Genomic DNA, 7,198 nt, shown 5'->3' with positions numbered 1-7,198 from the left:
TGTATTCAATACATGTCCTGCAACGGTCTTTGAATAGGATATCAGTGAGGATAAAAACACGGTCAATTCGGTTTTCGTTGCCAACACCCCAGTTCATGCACAGTTGTGGGAATTTGTGAATTTTGTCATCGTACGTTTTAACCTTTAAAAGTTTGCCTTAATTGGAGTTATTTAATTTATGAGCGGAAGAAATTAATAATAATTTGGTCAAGATTTAAAGGTAATACTTTTAGTTTACATTTTATAAATATATTGATAATAAAAATATTTCGTTTAAATTATTTTACATTACATACATGTGTAATAGTTAAAAGGTTATTACCATAAATAATCAACAGTTAAAAGGTTACCTTATTTATGTTGATTTGATATAATTGTTAAAATTTATTTTATTATTTAATATTTCAATTGAGAGAATATTTTATTCACAGAATTATAGGCCCAAGTAAATCTAAATTCAATTTATTGCCCTATTTTAATAAACAGCAATGAGGTTCCATGTATATTAATTTTCTTAAAGTAATTAAATATACATATAATTTTCTTACTGAGAAAATGCTAAATTAAAACATTAATTAACATATGAATTGGCTAGAAAAGTTACATTAATAAATCGGTAATAGGTAATAGGTAAATTACCTATAAAAGCTTTTAAGCTTGGAAGCTTCCCCAATCTTATTTGGACCATTGTGCGATAGTCGCTTCAGGAACGACGTGAAAAAACGAAACAAAGGGGTCCAAACACGTGGTCGTTTTCTATAAAAATGTTCATTTTTTGGAGGATTATGTATTATATTGGCAACGAACCGTTTATTGCACCAAAAGCTTAACAAATCAATGAGTTTTTGTCCGTTTAAAGCGACCACGTTATAATAATGGATTTACTCAAATACAAAGGTTTTGTTAAATTCATTAAAGTCACACACTGTTTCAAGAGAAACAAAGCTTTTATAAATTGAAAATCTTTGTCTGAAAAAAATCGGCTCTTTGTATAATAAAAGTATATTCCGTACTGAATATTTGTATATTTCACCATCATTTTTTATGACTAATATTTTAGGTACGTTTTACAGTCATAAATATAATCGTATTGAAAAGTGTGCAAAATTGAGTAATACATTTAGTCACTTTTTAAGCAAATTAATTTCACACACATTTAGGTAGACCAGTGATAAATATTGAACAAAACGGATGACAAGCACGTTCCAACAATAAAGATTTCATAATCTCCACCACACGTCATTCATCTTAACAATAACTCTCCATTAAAACCATTAAATAATTCTGTATCTCTATTTATATTTGGTCACAACAATTGCTGCAGTCAACTACGAATTCTGCTGAATATTGTTTTGTGTGAAATTTTAACGGAAACATCTTTCAATAGTATTAAAATTTAATTACTAATTCAACACGAAAATTTATAACAGTACCCGCTCACAGAATATTAAATTTATAGGCGATTAATTTTCTTAATTGCAATCACTACAATGTTGTAGTAGCAAGATTTTTTATCGTGGAAATTTATGTGCTATAAAATAATCAGCGTACGTACTGTTTACGATTTCGTGGCAAAAGTACAATTTCAATCGTCAGGTGTAGTTTATATCTTAATATAACTATTCTTATTTGCATTATTGTCGTTAACATACATTTTCATCTTAATTAGTTCTACTTAAAATGCAACGTTAACAATTGACTATTAAAGATAAAATTAAAAAGTTATTCACTTCCGTAACATCAAACATAAAAACTAGACATCTTTGACAAATATATCATGGTATAGGTGGTATAATAGTTGTACAAAAATTAATTCTTAAGTTGACATGCAGTTGTTGTAAAATGTATAAACAACGTTTAAAATATATTCACAATAATTTTCATAATAAATTTCGTAGTCCTTTCCCACCGAATCATTCCATAGAGGCCTAATATAGGGTCAATCACAGATGACGCTATTGACTATTCTGCACATATCTCTCGGACTTTGCTGAATAGCATTTGGCTGAAGTTAATTTGAAAACAGTGCGGTTCATGTACATATGGCTGGTTATTACCGTACCACATTGCTGTTTATGCACTTACCGATTGATTAAACTGCATAGACCTAATTAAATGATTATAATTTGCCAATACCGTTAGTTATAATTTAGATTGTACAACTTGATTATGACTTACGGTGCCAGTGTGTGAACTTGAAATGGAACTACAACGCGTTTGGGTATCTATCATATGTTATAATGATTATGTGTTGATAGCTGGATTTATGCACCGTGTTCACTAATTAATGCCCAGCCTATTACTTATACAAGTTGTATGCGCTAATTGACATCATTGAATGTTTTATGAATACAAGTTGGATCGTGAATTTTAATTATTTTGTGTTAAGACCATTTCTAACTGTTATCTGATTATGTTATTATTAGCCATAATTGTAAATTTTAGTTTACTATCTAGTACTTGTAACCATTAAAAGCTCTAAACATTAAAACCATATTGAGCTAGAAATTGCCAATCATTTTTTAATGTACGTGATAACGTAATCGTAATTAATAACAATAATAATAAGAAACAACATAAATTTCCATAGCATAGAAATCTCTACTCTATTGCAATAAATTATTTATTTAATGTATTCAGTGAACAGCATTATTATTTTTAATAAAATAAATATAATTTAAATGTTTTACATTTTTCAGAAATATTTATGTATTTAGTTATTGCGTGTTCAAAGTAATTTGCCTAATACAACATCGACAAACTGTTACTGAAATTATTTAAATTGGTGTACACTGGAATATACCGTTTTAGTAGATTATGGTTAAACAGGAAATTGGAGGCACAATCTTTAAATTGACCAACGTGGTGCATTGGTCTCTAATTACTATTTCAGAACAGATAATTCTTCCGTTTTATTAATTATACCAATTAGGAAGTGTTTTTAATAAAATTATCGATATAAAATATGAAAATTTGAACTGAAGTAACTATATTAAGTTACCTTGAGATATTATATTTTGTGTTCCTATTTGGTTTCCACTTGACTTTTAGTAATTAATATGCTTTACAGTTGTGGGTTGTGGGGCTAAATATAACCAACACCTTCAAACTATCTTTGAATGGTCAAAGTCTCCAGACTGGAACAAATTCTCAAAGCTGCGAAATGTGTTTAGACCAGACGGTCTCATACCAATTAACAAATTATTCATTGTTGTACAAATTCTATCCATTAACGTATTAACAGAGCCTAATAAAAATAACAATTTGAGTGACAAAATCATATTCATAATCTGAGTAAACAATATCTTTTTGTTACTAGAAAATATATAAATTTAATATAATTCTGCACTTCATTTGACAGACAAAGACACAATCGAATGTAAGATATATTTATTATATGAGCAAGACATAATTTTCTCTTAACCTTATTTTACAACCCATATTATATTTGTGTTGAGCTACCGAAAATAATTGTTTCAGTTTTATGCGTCATCTTCATTATAACTAATCTCCATCCGAATTTGAAAAGCTCGATAAATTAAATTAAGCGCAAATCTGCAGGACGTCTATCCAGATTCTAATAGAATGTCCTGCGAGGACAACATATTTGTATAGTCAACTTACTGGGTCGTCGTGGACATACAAAATGCAAACACATTCACGTTAAACAAACAATTCCATAATATAAATTTTATCGCAGTAATTTATGAAATAGAGAGCTTGTATTGTGCATGGTATAAAGTTATTTTACGACCCGAGAGCATTGTAGTAGATTTGCCTTTTTGCGCGTTTTATTAGGAAAATTGAATCGGCAACCGGTCTCATAAGACTTTTGCAACAATCTTGCACTGAACGTCCTTTATGGGGATTTATTTTGCGAATATATCTAATTAATTGAATTCAAACTCAGTTTTGCATTCGGAAATAAATGATATTCGATAAAGTCTCTTACCTTTGAACGCCGTAATCGTGAAGTTACAAGTTTTTATTAAATTGCAGCCTGAATACTAAATGGCTCTAAATTATTTATGAAAAAAATTCATTTAAAATTTAGTGCTACAATTAGTGAAATGCTTCTAGAAGTGGATTCTTGTTTCCAGGTCGCGAAATTTATATTAAATGCTCATTCTAAAATAATACACAAGCTACAATTACTTTTATTGGTCTGTCGTTTATGGATGTCTGTTGGAACATAACCAAAGGACAGACCTATATTTCTTTTCCAATTGTGTAAATAAACTCTAAAACGATTTACTCTCAGACCATTTGATCTGGATATAAAATTTAGTTTTATATTTAGTCAGTCATGGATGGTGTGGGTGAGATAGGAAATTTATTGATGTTTTGTTGTCGGATGTAGACTGTAGAATCAGTCGTTATAAAAGCAATAAATATCCACAAACCGAATTTCCTATTTTTTTAGGCTTTGTTACATTTTATAATAAAAATTAATTGTCATACTAAAAATTATGAAGACGCAAAAATTAATGTATTATGTTTTGTGTATTAAATTTTATAGGCATAACTTTTAAAGTAACATTACATTAATTTACATTTCTATTTAATTTAAATAGTAAGACATGAAAGTTAGGTATATGAAAGGTATGCCTGCTTATGGCTATGAAAATAAGAACAGGCGTGTTAAAAATATGCTGATGAGGTATCTTAAAAATTCCCGTTTTAAAGAGAAGTAATTTATAAATATTTCCTGATTAAAGAACCCGATTAGGCCGCTACGGTGACATTAAAAATAATTGAGGACCATTTTATTTTTAAATAAATGTACGTCATAGTTGTAAAGAATATGTGTTAAATGTGTTTTTCTGTAAATTATGAGTTTTGTTTCTAGGTATCTACTATCTTTCGTAAAATTAATTTTAGCCGCATCTAAATAGTTGTGTATTTGTAAATTGCAGCCAAAAATTATGATATTAATGGAAATATTTTTATCTTCTTAGTTATACCTAACGAGACGAAATTAATGACTAAGTAAAGTAAACAAATACATGAACAAGTATTAGTAAATCAATATTAACTTGGTGTTACGGGAAAAACTTCAAACTATTCAGTAAATAAGTTTCACTCTAATCCGACAGTGTTCTATTAGATCCTTTTTTCCCCAATAATTGGAATAGATTTTGGCGCAATTTATCAGTCTACCTTTATTTAGGATTTAAAATCGCACTTAGAATGTCGAGCATGTAAGTCTAACAATAAATCATAGGATGGAGCTCCGCTGTCCAAAGAAAATTTTGTAGAAATTTTCTGAATACAAACTTAGGACAGTTAACTTTCTCAAGGCCGGCCCGTGTCTTTAGGAAGATGGACACTATGATGAATGGTATGTATACGGACAAAGAACTACTCTTGAACACTGAATGTAACGATTCATCTTGCTGACCACGACCGTCTTTATTTGAAACAACTTTGAACTTCCTATTCACTGCCGCCACAGTCAAATGATACTGGATGTTGAATAGTAATCACTTTAATATGTTAATTACTGTGCAAAACATAATTTCAACCAATTTAATATTGTTTATATAAACTGTTAATTAATTATGCAAACAAAAGTACGTCTGTTTTTTGTAAATTTATAATTTGATATTTCAGCACACCATCGAAATGTTTTGTACAAGGGGTGTCTATTAACATGACAGAGACACGAACTGTTTTATATGAAATTAACGTGGCCAGAAACCATGAAATTTACATAGCAGCCAATCCCCGTCATCAAAGCTTTTTAATAGTTTACAGATGATGTCCTTAATTTAGCACCCAATAAAACCGGCTAGACTGTGCCTAAAACAAGCGGCCTAAATTTTTTTGCGTCATAAAAGTTTTGTCAATATAAACACATTTTAACTGTTTAAAACATTAATGAAACCGCTTAAAAATAGACAATTGCAGGATCCTATGGCAACTGAAGCTAAATTGGCATCAGTAATCAACAATTCAAAGCATCGGACTCAAATTTCATTCATAGTATAGTACATATTCCACTCCGCAAATTGGAACTAAATATTAATTACCAGTAAACATTCAAGGCTTTTAATGAATCAACAATTTAGTTGAACAAAAACATTGTGCAAACGACACAATTAAAAAAAAAGTCTATGGGTATATTCGTTTATTAACAAAAAAGAAATAAATAAAATACTAAGAAACATTTTTATGTAAACAAATTCGGACACAGCTCTATGTTTAATTCTAGCATATGGTACTTTTAATTACTTGTTAACTATTGATATAAATTTAATGTAAACTGTTTAAAACTCTTGAAATTACTTTACCATGACGTTACTTTCTCTACACTAGTGATCATTATTAGAGAAACTTTTTAAAATGTTAAATATTTTAGCCATACCTCTTTTATTTAATGTTAATATTAATTTATTACTCTAATTTTATACAGAATTATAAAAACTACTATATTTTTATTCTATTAAAAGTTATATATAGGTTCTGAATAACACAAACTTTGGAGGCATTTTAATGATTAAATAAATATGTATATAATATTGACCTATCTCCGTGATATTCCGTAGATCAACATCTGAATATATGACAAGTTTATATTCTTTCAAGCTTCTTGAATTGCAGTGATGAGTTAGTTCATTTAATTTAGGAAAATGACTTCCCATATTTTCTATAGAGTTGATGTCTGGAGGTTGGAACGGACCAGATAAAACACTTATGCTTTCTTTGGTCTTTTAATCTATCTCTCACAACTTCAGATTTGTATTTGGGATCGTTTTCATGTTGAAATACATTTATTAAGAGTATCATTTCTTCAAACTATTGAATATTGTTGTTTAATATGTATAAAAATCAGTCTGAGGGGACCTACATCAGAAGAATTAAAGCATCCCACAGCATAATAAACATTTAACATAAGCAAAACCATCATTTTTTGTTAATTAAGTTTTGACTCATTTTGGAAACTCTGACTTGACATTATTTATATAATAATTTCACTTTGACCAATGATTAAATTAATATAAACAAAAGGTCATAAGTAAAAAGTTCTAATAATTATGTCTATTGAATAATAAATAGTGGGCACAACAACAGCAGAAAAAACAATAAACATTATATATATTCTTGCATCCAACTCAAATACAGCTCATAATTTTAATAATATTTAGTTTCTATAATTATGGCCACTACTGTAAGTCACATCTTCAAAATTAAATTA

This window comes from Aethina tumida, chromosome 3 (assembly GCF_024364675.1).
Source record: "Aethina tumida isolate Nest 87 chromosome 3, icAetTumi1.1, whole genome shotgun sequence".
In the NCBI taxonomy this organism is placed as follows: Eukaryota; Metazoa; Arthropoda; class Insecta; order Coleoptera; family Nitidulidae; genus Aethina; species Aethina tumida.
This window is presented reverse-complemented; position numbering follows the sequence as displayed.